Raw genomic sequence first — 13434 nt, 5'->3', positions numbered from 1 at the left:
TTCTCTTATATGAGAAATCCAGTATATAAATAAAGTACAAAATAAAAGAGAGACAATAAGGGAAAAAAAGAGAGAGAAAAGTTATTGTAATTCAGCATGGCCAATGTATCTAAAAGTGCACCCTAATTTAATGTAATTGTCTTATATGTTTTATATGGTTTTTGGCCTGTAGTCTGCCTGTTAATCTGTGTTTATGATAATTAACTTGATAAGGACTTATAAAATAAATAAAGGACTCTCAAAAAATCAATTGACCATAATTATCAAACTTGCCATTTATTTCATTGAAAATCTTTTTTTTTGTATTTTCTTAAGAAAAAAATGAGCATGTTTATTACAGAAAAATACATGTACACAAAAACAAAGATCATATCTAATTCCTCCCATCTCAGTGTCAAACACTCCACTATGGCTAACATTTTACAATACCCATCCAAACTCTTTTCTGAAGTATAATGTTATATTGTAATATTGATTTGTATCTTGCTATGACTAGTTTCACAGTGTCACAGATATATTTTCATGCCAATAAATGTAAGTGTACACCAAAAAAAAAGTTCCCCAGGACAGATCCCAAAACCAACCAGGTTGACACTCACCCCTAACTGCCACAATGGTTATGTCAATCTATTTCCCTAAAGCAATCATTTTACTCTCTATATGTAACCCATAACATCATGTTGTATACCTCAAATATACACAATAAAATGTATTTTTTTAAAAAGAAGAGTATAGTTGGTTTACGGAAAATCTACTCACTGAAATAGTATAAAACCATTAAATAATAATAAGGATTATTTTATATAAGAGAAGATTTTTAGGATATACTTATGAGTGTTTTTAAATTAAAACACAAAAGTGTACATAGTGTATACACTTTTGTCTACAACAAACCAAAGCATTAATCTTAATTAATCTTTTAAAAATTCTCCCTGCTTTAGGATATCTCTCATTTATTAATACTGATTACACATCAGGTAGTATCCTTTACCTCATCTTATCTTAAAAGCAGAACTGGCCCACATACAATACAAGGGTTATTAGGTGGGCAAATTGGCTGTGAGGCAAGCAAACCCTCTTCCCTATAGCAGCATGTGCTTCTTTTCCCAAATCATGCTGTGGATCTAAGAGAATAATCTTTATTCAATCATCCATTTAGCAAACATTTAACTGCATGTCTTCTAAGGGCCAGAAACTCAAAATACTGGTGTCCAATGACAAGCAAAATGAACACGGCTCTTGACCTCATGGAAATTATAGTTCACTGAGAGGTAGATATAAACTAACCAACTAAAAAATTGTGTTCTTACTGCAAAAGGAAATACAGTGTACCAAGAAAAAAATGTATTAACAAAGGACTTAATTCAGATGGAAAACCATGCTGGGAACAAGGCAAGCCTTAAAAGTTCATTCACTTCATTCACAAAGACTTACAATGAATCTTACAATAAGTCTTATAAAACCCAGACACTACCCTAACTTGTCAGCTTTCCAATAGGGCCAAATATTCCAAATTCTCAGCAGAAACATTCCCCTCTCTTTTTCTAGAGTTGGCCTCATGTCTATCTAATCTTAGAAAATATTTCACTGACCACTATAGGCCTTACGTTATAATGAGAGAGAGAGAGAGGAGGAGAGAGGGAAAGAGGGAGAGGGAGAGAGAGAGGGAGGAGGGAGGGAGAGAGAGGGGAGGAGAGAGGGAAAGAGGGAGAGGAAGAGGGGGGAAGGGAGGGAGAGAGAGAGGGAGAGGGAGGGAGAGAGAGAACTAGGTATGTGGATGGAACACTTATAGCTGGTCTGACATCCACATATCCACTCCCTTCCTCTGGCATAAACCTTAATATTCATTTCAGAACCTACTCCTTCTTGACTCTGTCTTGCGGGCTAGATGAGACATCCCTCCCAACATCAAGAGTAAAGTACATAACTTAGCCCAAAGCCAACCCAGGCACTGCTCTTGGACAACCATGTAATTAAAAACCAGCTCAGAAGCACATCTCAGGTCTTGTACTAAGAATAGTGAGATAAAAGATTCTTGTTCTGTTTCACGGGTTTTCAAGCTAGAAGTATTAGCCCATGAATTCCTTATAGTCATCTTGTCATTACAAAGAGAAGATCTGCCTGTGAATAGATTGAACATACGAAAAGCTATGATGAGAGATGGAAAAAGGAGAAATAGACCCAGATAAGAGTTTGAGCCCCTGACTCTAGGCCAGTTTTCCCTTGCAAGTCTTACATCTGATCCATGGGAAATATTCTCAGTATCCTTAGCACAACAAATGTCGGAAAAAGAAGCCAACCAACACAACCACCTCTTCATCATTCCTGTGGTCACAGCAGCTAGCAGGCTGGTCTCTGCTTCTTAGATTTTTCATGTAATCATCAGATACCAGTCAACTTTATGTTCCCTTAACCACAGAGGACACATCAAGTTCTCCAGACATCTGTTAAATCTTTCTCTTGATTTGTGTGAAGAAAGAAGCACACTCTCAAACCACGTCCTTGAAGTAAAGAATTCCTTGTAAATCTTGAGGCCATCTCTACTCTCTCTACCCTTTTTTGAACTTTATGAGGGTTAAGGATCCCAAACTCATATAATCTGTTATCAGTTTACTCTTTTGGAGATTCTGCATTGGAACTACGTCCTCCTTCAGAATGCAGCACTAATTGTATCTTTGGCTTTTGGCAGAAACTTCAATTTTAACATTCTGTTATACATGCAAACCTATTCTATCATATATTTTTCAAGGGAAAAAAGTTTTAAACTACTTCCACATTTTCACATTTTCTACAGAGTGAAAGTGAAAAACATGACCCTAGGATAATCATAGGTAAGAACCGAGCTGATGTTTTTATTTTATGAGGAACTTTGAAGAATTTTGAGGAAAGCAATCATGATGATTAAGATGTACAAAAATTAAGGATATAGGAATTATAATATTTTTAAATAGATACCTAATTATAATCCTCACATAGAAGAAGAACTACACCCTCAGGGGATAGTATCAGGCCATTTCATCTAAACTCGTAACAAGTTTGACTTTGCTATAAAAGAACAGATGAACCTAAATCTTGGCAGAAAGAGTTATGAAATATTTTGATGGGCTACAAATGGAGGCCATGGTTTCCTCTTTGGAGATATTTTTTTAAAATAGAAGAGCCTCTCCTTAAGGTTATTTAGCAGAATTCTTGCTCTAAAATGGGGATGTGATCTCTTTAACACACTGTGACCTTTCTGAATAAATGACCACTATTGATTCTCACTCTAGTTTCTTTCAGTCTCTTATTGGTGCCCTTTGTTCTGATCGCCTTTCTTTTATCCCATGCACCTCCTCAATACTTTGTGGAAGTTATTTCCAGGAGGCAGTATTACTGGTAGTTGGCTTCTGACTACAGTTGAGAACCAGAATAAGAAATGAGGACAAATTCTCAATCCATAACTGAAACAAAGTTCTGTATCTGGATTTGCAGTTTTGAAAGGCCTTGAGCTGTTTTCTCATCTGTGCCACCCATAGAATTTCATTCTAAAGGCTGGACTAGATTTTAATATCCTACGCAATTCTCTAGTTAAAGAGAAAGCCTTCAAAGATTTTGAGAGTCTGCCAGTTTCTGGAAGGTTTTTATTGGCTGTAAGTTATAATTGAAATGATCTACTTGCTATTCAGTTTAATATGTTAAGAGAGATTTCTAAATGGGCTGCCTCAGGTTTTTCAGTGCTGTCTAGAATAATAATATAAAAACTGTTCAACCATGTGGGAGACAGAAGATAAGGTCAGAGAAAAACTAGCTCAAATAATGCCCTCAAAAATTGTAGGGGCCGAGGATTTAGCTCAGTGGCACTATGCCTGCCTCACAAGCCCCAGGTACCAAGTTTAATCCCCAGTACCAAAAAAAAAAAATTAATAAATACTTCTATGATTTTGTCACATATATTTCTCCTGTCCCTGAATTCTGGTGTCTATTATCTCTGTATATGTGAATTCTAAGTGTGGCTAATGAATTCTGATATGTAGGTGGATATGATATATATATTTGGTTTTAAAATAATTTCTTTCATAGGTCTGTTTTAATTTCATGTCTCAGAGCATACATTATTTAACCAGAAGTTGCCGGACAGAGATTGTAAAAAGGGAGGAAACATTTAGGATAAGAAACCAGCTCAATTCCATAAGAATTTATATATAAGTTGCTGGCACATGAGACATATCGTATCTCCAAACCTCAGAGAAGAAGGAAAAACTATTTTTGGAGAAGAAAACTGATATTTGCATATAGATAGATACCTATACCTCAAACTCCCAGCTTACTACTCCTTTCATCATCCCGAGTCCCTGCAGCAAAAGTACGCCCAGCACCACATTTTTTTTCTCAAACTCGGGAATTCTGGCTTATTCTACATGTTAAAATACAGAAAGTAAGGCATATTATGAATTCCCAATGTACAAATCTCCATAGGTAGGGAAATTCAGTACTCACCACTGTCTTCAGCAGAACCTAACAGGTCACATAGGACAGAACATTTAAGAAAACTGGGAGAAGATATTAACTGGGAGAAGATATTAACCGGGAAGATGAAATGATTCAATCTTATATTTCTGTAAGATCTAATTCAAAGGGCTAAGGCATCCTTCCAGCGAATCAAGTTGAAAAGAAAAGAGGCTTATTTTTATAATCTAGCTTTCTTCAGTAAGGTTAGTTTCTATAGCCACAGGCTTGTTAGCTTGTTAGGCAGCTGGTCTGGCTAATGATGACCCTGGGGAGACAACAATATAGATCTATATTTCTCCATCCCTATTTGCAAAACACAGCAAATTAGCTCTAGAAATTGTCTGTGAAGGAGATTCTTTTCCCAGAGAGGACAATACTCAACTCTCTGGTCAGCAACAACCTTGAGTAAAGATTTAGTAATTTCTTTGTCTGCAATCCAACATTCCCTAGGGAAGCAAAAAATGGTGCTGTAGAATTCCCCTCAGCCTGAGAAGAGAATAGAAACCCACCACCCTATCAAACAGCTGAGGCAATCTTTTGACGATACTCAGAAGTCTCAAGGTTCTTTTCTGGACCTCGGTTGCCTCATCTAGAAATGAGACATTTGCTTGGTGCTTCCTGTTCCAACACGCTTTGGTTCTGCTCCCTGACCTAACTATGTCTTTTGTGCTGTACACACTTTCATGATCCCATCTCTCCATTTCTCTTTTCCAGTGCTAGTCACAGAGCCAGGCTCTAGTATCCTGTAGGATACTCCTCTGATTTATTAAGACAAAGGCCATACAATGTCTTTGCCTTTGCAACTTAACTGCCTTCTCTGTTTAGGCTTAGCCTGAACTGGAAACCAAACACTTAAACTATAAATCACTAAATTCATCAAAAATATGTCTCATTTCAAAAGCACAGTGCTGTCTTTTTCCTGCTGACTTCTCAAGCTACTATTCAATTTCTCTCCTTTTCTTGCCAAATATAACTGTATTATATAGACATCACCTCTCTTACTGTCACCAAATCCTTTCTTAAAATGCTAAAGGCTGGGGATTTAGCTCAGTGGTTTGGCCGCCTGCTGTGCAGGCGCAAGGACCCAAGTTCAATCCCCGGTACCAAAAAAACAAACAAAAAAATAACTCACACCCAAAATGCCTGAGATTTGTTCTACCTACATGTTCTACCTAAAATATTTTTCTTGAAGGTCACTAAAGATTAAATCTGAAATTTAAAATAATGAACTTTTCTTGATGCTCATTATTCTCAATTTTTTGTCAGCATCTGGCACAATTAATGATCTCCTTTTTCCCTCCCCTTTGAATTCTGTGATACTACTATCCAGGTGTACATTTCTGTAACTGCTCTTTCTCCATCTTCTTCACTGGTTTAGCTTTCACCTCATAGGTTCTCAAAATTTTTAGACTACATTCAATTCCTCTAAAAACCTGCCTGCTTCTATGTCTTCAATTATCAATCACTATATTGATAATTTCCAAATAGATAGCTATGATTTTCCAGTCTATGCCGCTGAGCTCTCCTAGTCCCATAGACTTGGCTATTGAAAACTTCCCCATATTCTGTTCTAATTTTCAAATCAACATACCCAAAGTAGAAGGCTTTATCTTTCCAGCCCTCAACAGTTACTCTCAACAACTTCTCTACTTGGTCAGCAGAAACACTATCCTGGAGACCTGGAAACATTCACTTTATACTTTATTTAGTAAAGATAAATTGATTGCCTTTTTAATACCAGGCAAAATACTAAGAACTAGAAATACAAAGATAAGACACAGTACTTATCCTTAAAGAGTTTCCTCTCTACTTTCTCTAGTACATACTTATTCCATGATCTCTTTTAAATTGGACTCAAAATATTTTCCACAAACCATCTCCCCATTGACATTTGTACTTTCTGCATATTTATACCTTTCCTGGCCTCCCACTCATATTCAAAATCAAATAATTCAAAGTAATATTTCACTTTTTATTTTTTAATATACTGTTGATCTCAGTTTATCAAATCTCTATCATAATATTATTCATATTCAATATTAAATATTTATTGAGTGTCTACCAAAAGCTAAGCATTATTCTGAGCAAGGAGAACACAATGATAAATAAGATACAAAGGTTCTACCTTAAACAAATTCAGAGTCTAGTATAAGAAAAAGACAGGTGAACCAATAATGACAATGCAGCAGGATAACTATTATATACCAAGTGGTCCCTACCCAGACAGCCCAGCCTCCCAAAGAAAATGACACTTGAGGGTCTGGGATTTAGCTCAGTGGTGCTGACACCTGCCTCACAAGCACAAGATCCTGAGTTCTATCCCCAGTACCAAAAAAGAAAAGAAAATGACACTTGAGATGAGTTGTAAAATATTATTTGGTATTGGCCTATCAGAGCATTCTAGACAGGACAAGGACAAGTGATTCAATAGAGCTTAACAAGGAGAGCAGAAAGGAAGAACCAAGGGATGAGACTGGGAAAGCATAAATGGATCCCCCAAACAGGAAAGCCACAGTGTGTGCTATGGTTTGAATGTGCTCTCCAAAACTTATATTGAAATTTCATTGCCATTGTAACAATATCAAGGTGGTGAGGCCATTAGGAGATGACTAGATCATGATGGTAGAGGAGATTAATGAATTAATGTCATTATCCAAGGAGTAGGCTAATTATTGAAAGAGAGTTTTTAGCCTCCTCTTCTCGATCTCATGCATGCTCACTAGCCCTTTCACTGTGCTGTGGCACATCTTGAAAGCCCTCACAGATTCTGGCTCCATGTTATAGACTTCTTAGCCTCAAGAACCATGAGCCAAATAAATTTCTATTGCTTACAAATTACCCAATCTATAGTATTCTGTTAATAGCAGCAATAGATAGACTAAAACAGTATGTTAGGGGTTGAATTGTGTCCCCAAAAAAGATACAGTGAAATCCTAATTCCCAGTAACTGTGACCATATATGGAAATAGGGTCTTTGCAGATGCAATCACTTAGAGGTCAAGAGAGTGACCCCTAACCCAATCCGACTGGTCTCCTTGTAAGAAAAGGAAAGTGACATGTGAGAACAGACACACATAGGGACAGCTTCATGAGACAGTGTAACCAACAACAGAAGTACTTAAACTGCAGTGCAGGGAACTCCTGGTTAACCAGAAGCTAAGAAGGATACTCCCCAGGAGACTGGAGAGAGCATGGCACTGACACCTTGATTTTAGACTTCTGGCTCCTACATCTGTGAGAGGATAGATTTCTGTTAAGCTACCAAATGCATGGTACTTGATTACAGTAGCTCTACAAAACAAATACACTGTGCAATGGGGAGAAAGGGTATTCACGTACATTTTTCTAACCCATTCTAGCACCTGGCATAATAATTTATCTAGCATGTTAGTTCATAATTATTTGGTTAATAAATTACTTACTTAATTTCCCCTTCCAGTCCTTCATGTCTCAATTGCTCTTGTGTATTCTAAAATGAAAACTTTGTACACATTGTAATATCACTGAAATAGGCAAATATATTCTATAGCAGCTAATTAACCCTCAATGGAGTCCAACAATTGCTGTTTGTCCTGGTTGAGACATATTTTGTCTAGTTCTTCAAATCTGCCAGAGGATTTGCTTTTTCATCTGTTACTCACCAGCACACTAGCACCCCTAAATTCTCTATTCTTTGTTTGAATGTGTTGCATTCTTGGTGGTGGTGGTGCTAGTGCTGATGATGGTAGTAGCTGTGGTGGCAGTTTCTGTCTCTTGTGTATGAATATAAGCATGTATGTTCCACACTAGTAGAATAAATTAAGATTGCAAATCTGAATGAGTCTTGATTAATTATTCAAATTATTAGCTGATTTTATTTCCTTCAAACACTGCCAAAATCAGAAAATTTAAATATAATTATATAAATAATTATAATTACTTGTATAATATAATTATATAACATATAATTATATAAATATAACATTTTATTACTGTCCTACTCATGGAAAGTTTGTTTGAACACCAAGATCACAGAATGTTCCAGTTGCCTGTTATATTTAACCAATCACCCTAAACTCAGTGTCTAAAAACAGCAGTCATTTATTTTGCTCATAAGTCTTCAATTTGGTCAAGAGCTCAGTCATGAAAACATCACACCATAAGGCATCAGTTGGAGAGACTCAAAGGCTAGGTACTAGAATCAGCTGAAGGCTCACTCAGTCACAAGTCTTGTCATACCGGCTGCTGGCTTGACTTCAGCTGAGGTTCCTCCATGTGACTGCTTGGCTTCCTCACAGCATAGGGACTGGGTTCCAAGACAAAGTGTCCCCAGGTGAAAGCTTAATGTCTTTTCAGGCATAGGATAGGAAGTTATCCAAGACCACTTCCATCACGCTCCATTGGTCAACTCATGACTAAGGTAAATCCAGCTCCAAGAAGAAAGGACAAAGAGCCCACTTCTCAATGGAAAGAATTCTCAAAGAAATTTTATATATGTTTTAAAACACATAAGGTGTTTTAATAGCATATAGAGTTATTGGGAAAACTGGGCAAGAAAACATACATTAAGTATCCAGTATATAGTAATGTCCTGCCCCCACTCCCCACTTACACTTTATAAAATAGCAAATAAGGTTTGGACCATCTATAACAGTGAAGGTGAACCTTTTAGAAACAAGTGTTCAAACTGCAACCCTAAACCCACTTATTTATCTCAAAAGGCCAACACTGCAATTAAACCTGAAAACTGAGGTTTTACTTTAGAAAAAACAACTAATACATTAACATCTTTTGTCTTAAAAACATATAACATGCATGCATTAAGGATCTATAAGATGAAGATGACAATACTACCTCATTAATTCTACAAATGGCAAGAACTTTGTTTTACTTTTTATATTCCTAGACTTAAAACAGAGACCTGGAACATAACCAGTCCTTAAAAAATAGTTCTGGGGAGCAGAGCCACTCGAAGCCCAAAGGTGAGCTTTCTGGGCTGCCATACCACTGCACCCAGTGCCGAGGAACAGAGTCACCCCCAGAACAGAGAAGGTAAACCTTCCTGGCTTATGTACCACCAGCCCCAGCACCGAGGAGCAGAGCTGCCCCCAGTACCGAGGAGATGAGCCACTCCTGCACCAGCAGCACACACACCACACCAACCCCCCACCCCCACTGAAATGAGAAGACATGAAAAGAACTCTCAAAACCAGACTTCCAGATCACCTAAAGCAACCCCAAAGGGAAATGAGATGGAACAATCTGATACTCAACCACCTGGACTCCCTGAACTGGCAATGAAAGAGGATCTGGAAAAAATGAAATCACAAATAATTTCTCACATAACAGCAGAGATTGTGCCCATAGTGCAAGACATGATTAATAAATCTAGAGAGGACACAGATAAAAAAAATAGAGGATCTGAGGAACATGATGGAATCCCAACATAGGAAACAAATGGAATCCATAAAATAGATGCAAACAGATTTCCAGGAGAACAAAACTCCACTGAAAGTCTACCCAGCAGAATGAGGCAATGTGAGGACAGAATTTCAGATATAGAAGATAAGACTGCAATTAATGACCAGGAAAAGAAAAATTGCTTCAAAATTATAAGGGACCATGAGAAATCAATCCAGTAGCTGCTAGACGATGCAAAGAAGAATAACATAAGACTGATTGGAGTCAATGAAGAAACAGAAGAGAGTGCAGACGACATTAAAAAAAAAAAACTATTCACAGAAGTAATGGCAGAAAAGGTCTCAAGCAGGGGAAAAGAAATTGACATACAGATAAGTGAGGCATATAGGACTCCAAATAGCCTTGATCAAAAAAAAAATCTATGCATAGGCATATAATTGTTAAGATTCCAGAAATCCAACAGAAGAACAAAGTTCTACAAGCAGTGAGAGAAAAGAAACAAATCACATACAAAGGAAAGCCCATCAGAATTACAGCAGACTTCTCAATGCAAACCCTCAAGGCAAGAAGAGTTTGGAGTGATGTATTCCAAGCCCTAAAGGAAAACAGCCTCCACCACAGATTGATGTACCCTGCAAAACTATCTTTCAAACTTGATGGAGAAATAAGATACTTTCATGAAAAAGAGCACCTTAGGAACTTCATGAATACCAAACCAGCACTCCAAAAAATTTTACACAATATCCTAGGAAAAGACAACAAGGATCACAACCCCAGGAAGCCCAGGAGAATGAATCCGTTGGGCATGAGAAGAAATTCAATGCAGGCTCCCAGCCCAGAGAAGGCTCCCAGGTCAGTGTGCCACAGCTCCCAGCTTGGAGGAGCTTCCAAGTCAGTGTGCCACAGCTCCCAGCCCAGAGGAGGCTTCTGGGTCAGCATCCTACAGCTCCCAGCCCAGAGGAGGCTTCCGGGTAGGCATGCTGCGGCTCCCAGTGTGGAGGAGGCTTCTGAGTAGGTGTGCCACATCTCCAGCATGGAGGAGGATTCCAGGTTATCATGCCACAGCTCCCAGCACAGAGGAGGCCTCCGGGTTGGGGTGCCATGGCTCCCAGCACAGAGGAGGCTTCCAGATCAGCGTGCCACAGCTCCCAGCCCAGAGAAGGCTTCTGGGTCAGCGTGCCACAGCTCCCAGGACAGAGGAGGCTTCCAGGTAGGCATGCTGTGGCTCCCAGTGTGGAGGAGGCTTCTGAGTAGGTGTGCCACATCTCCAGCATGGAGGAGGATTCCAGGTTATCATGCCACAGCTCCCAGCACAGAGGAGGCCTCCAGGTTGGTGTGCCATGGCTCCCAGCACAGAGGAGGCTTCTGGATCAGTGTGCCACAGCTCCCAGCCCAGAAGAGGCTTCTGGGTCAGTGTGCCACAGCTCCCAGGACAGAAGAGGCTTCCTGGTAGGTGTGCCGTGGCACCCAGCATGGAGGAGGCTTCCAGGTTACCATGCCATGGCTCCCAGTGTGGAGGAGCCTTCCAGGTCAGAATGCCACAGCTCCGAGCACAGAGGAGGTGTCTGCATCACCATGACATGGCTCCCAGGCCAGAGGACGCTTCCAGGTCAGTGTGCCACAGCTCCCAGGACAGAGGAGGCTGCCGGGCAGGCATACTGCAGCTCCCAGCATGGAGGAGGCTTCCAGGTGGGCATGCCACAGCTCCCAGGACAGAGGAGGCCTCCAGGTTGGTGTGCCACAGCTCCCAGCCCAGAGGAGGCTTCCGGATCAGTGTGCCACAGCTCCCAGCCCAGAGGAGGCTTCCGGGTAGGCATGCCATGGATCCCAGCATGGAGGAGGCTTCCTGGTAGGTGTGCCACACTCCATCTTGGAGGAGGCCCCTGGGTCAGCATGCCACAGCTCCCAGCCCAGAGGAGGCTTCTGGGTAGGCATGCTGCACCTCCCAGCATGGAGGAGGCTTCTGGGTAGGTGGGCCACAGCTCTCAGCACAGAGGAGGCTTTTGGGTAGGTGTGCAACGGCTCCCAGCACAGGGGAGGCCTCTGGGTCAGTATGCCACAGCTCCCAGGACAGAGAAGCCTTCTGAGTAGGCATGCCACAACTCCCAGCATGGAGGAGACTTCCAAGTAGGCATGCCACAGCACCCAGCACAGAGGAGGCCTCCGGGTTGGTGTGCCATGGCTCCGAGCACAGAGGAGGCTTCCAGATCAGCGTGCCACAGCTCCCAGCCCAGGGGAGGCTTCTGGGTCAGTGTGCCACAGCTCCCAGGACAGAAGAGGCTTCCTGGTAGGTGTGCCGTGGCTCCCAGAATGAAGGAGGCTTCCAGGATGGCATGCCGCATCTCCAGGATGGAGGCTTCCAGGTCAGCATGCCACAGCTCCCAGCACAGAGGAGGCCTCTGGGTAGGTGTGCCATGGCTCCCAGTACAAAGGAGGCTTCCAGATCAGTGTGCCACAGCTTGCAGCCCAGAGGAGGCTTCTGGGTAGGCGTGCCACGGCTCCCAGCATGGAGGAGGCTTCCGGGTAGGCATGCCACAGTTCCTAGCACAGAGGAGGCTTTCAGGTAGGCAAGACACAGCTCCCAGCACAGGGGAGGCCTCTGGGTCAGCATGTCACAGCTCCCAGGCCAGAGGAGGCTTCTGGGTCAGTGTGCCACAGCTCCCAGGCCAAAGGAGGTTTCCAGGCAGACATGCTGCATCTCCAGCATGGAGGAGGATTCTGGGTCAGCATGCCACAGCTCCCAGAACAGAGGAGGCCTCTGGGTTGGTGTGCCACTGCTCCCAGCCCATAGGAGGCTTCAGGATCAGCATGCCACAGCTCCCACCCTAGAAGAGGCTTCTGGGTAGGCATGCCACAACTCCCAGCATGGAAGAGACTTCCAAGTAGGCGTGCCACAGCACCCAGTGCAGGGGAGGCTTTTGGGTAGGTGTCACACAGCTCCCTGCACAGAGGAGGTGAGCCGGACAGGTGCCAGCAGCAGCACCACCACCCTTTCCCCCGTCGAAATGAGAAGACAAGTAAACAAGCCTCAGAACCAGACTTCCAGATCACCTACAGCAACCCCAAAGGGAAACAAAATGGAACACTCTGATACTCAACCACCTGGACTCCCTGAACTAGCAACGAAAGAGGATCTGGAAAAAATGAAATCACAAATAATTTCTCACATAACAGCAGAGATTGTGCCCATAGTGCAAGACATGATTAATAAATCTAGAGAGGACACAGATAAAAAAATAGAGGAGCTGAGGAACATAATGGAATCCCAAGATAGGAAAAAAATTGAATCCATAAAATAGATGCAAACAGATTTCCAGGAGATTAAAAACTCCACTGAAAGTCTACACAGCAGAATGAGCCAATGTGAAGAAAGAATTTCAGATACAGAAGATAAGAATGCAATTAATGACCAGGAAAAGAAAAATTTCTTTAAAATTGTAAGGGACCACGAGAAATCAATCCAGCAGCTGCTAGACAATGCAAAGAAGAATAACATAAGACTGATTGGAGGCTCCGCGGGTCAGCCAAGCAGCGTGAAGCTCCTTG

At 41.3% G+C, this 13434-nt stretch overlaps 1 protein-coding gene across 1 annotated transcript in view; it reads right to left on the bottom strand.

Moving 5' to 3' along the window:
* Mterf1 (mitochondrial transcription termination factor 1) overlaps positions 1–13434 on the bottom strand; it is a 136161-nt gene that overhangs the window by 69418 nt on the left and 53309 nt on the right. The window contains exon 2 of the mRNA XM_087204726.1: positions 1–13434. This exon is cut by the window's left edge and continues 69418 nt beyond it; it is cut by the window's right edge and continues 19539 nt beyond it. The gene's annotated coding sequence lies outside the window, so the exon portion shown is untranslated.

This window comes from Heterocephalus glaber, unplaced genomic scaffold, assembly GCF_053883595.1.
Source record: "Heterocephalus glaber isolate CG9 unplaced genomic scaffold, H.glaber_assembly_v1.0 deba00000546, whole genome shotgun sequence".
In the NCBI taxonomy this organism is placed as follows: domain Eukaryota; kingdom Metazoa; phylum Chordata; class Mammalia; order Rodentia; family Bathyergidae; genus Heterocephalus; species Heterocephalus glaber.
Note: the sequence above shows the minus strand (reverse complement) of the source record. Positions and strands in the feature narration are given on the sequence as shown.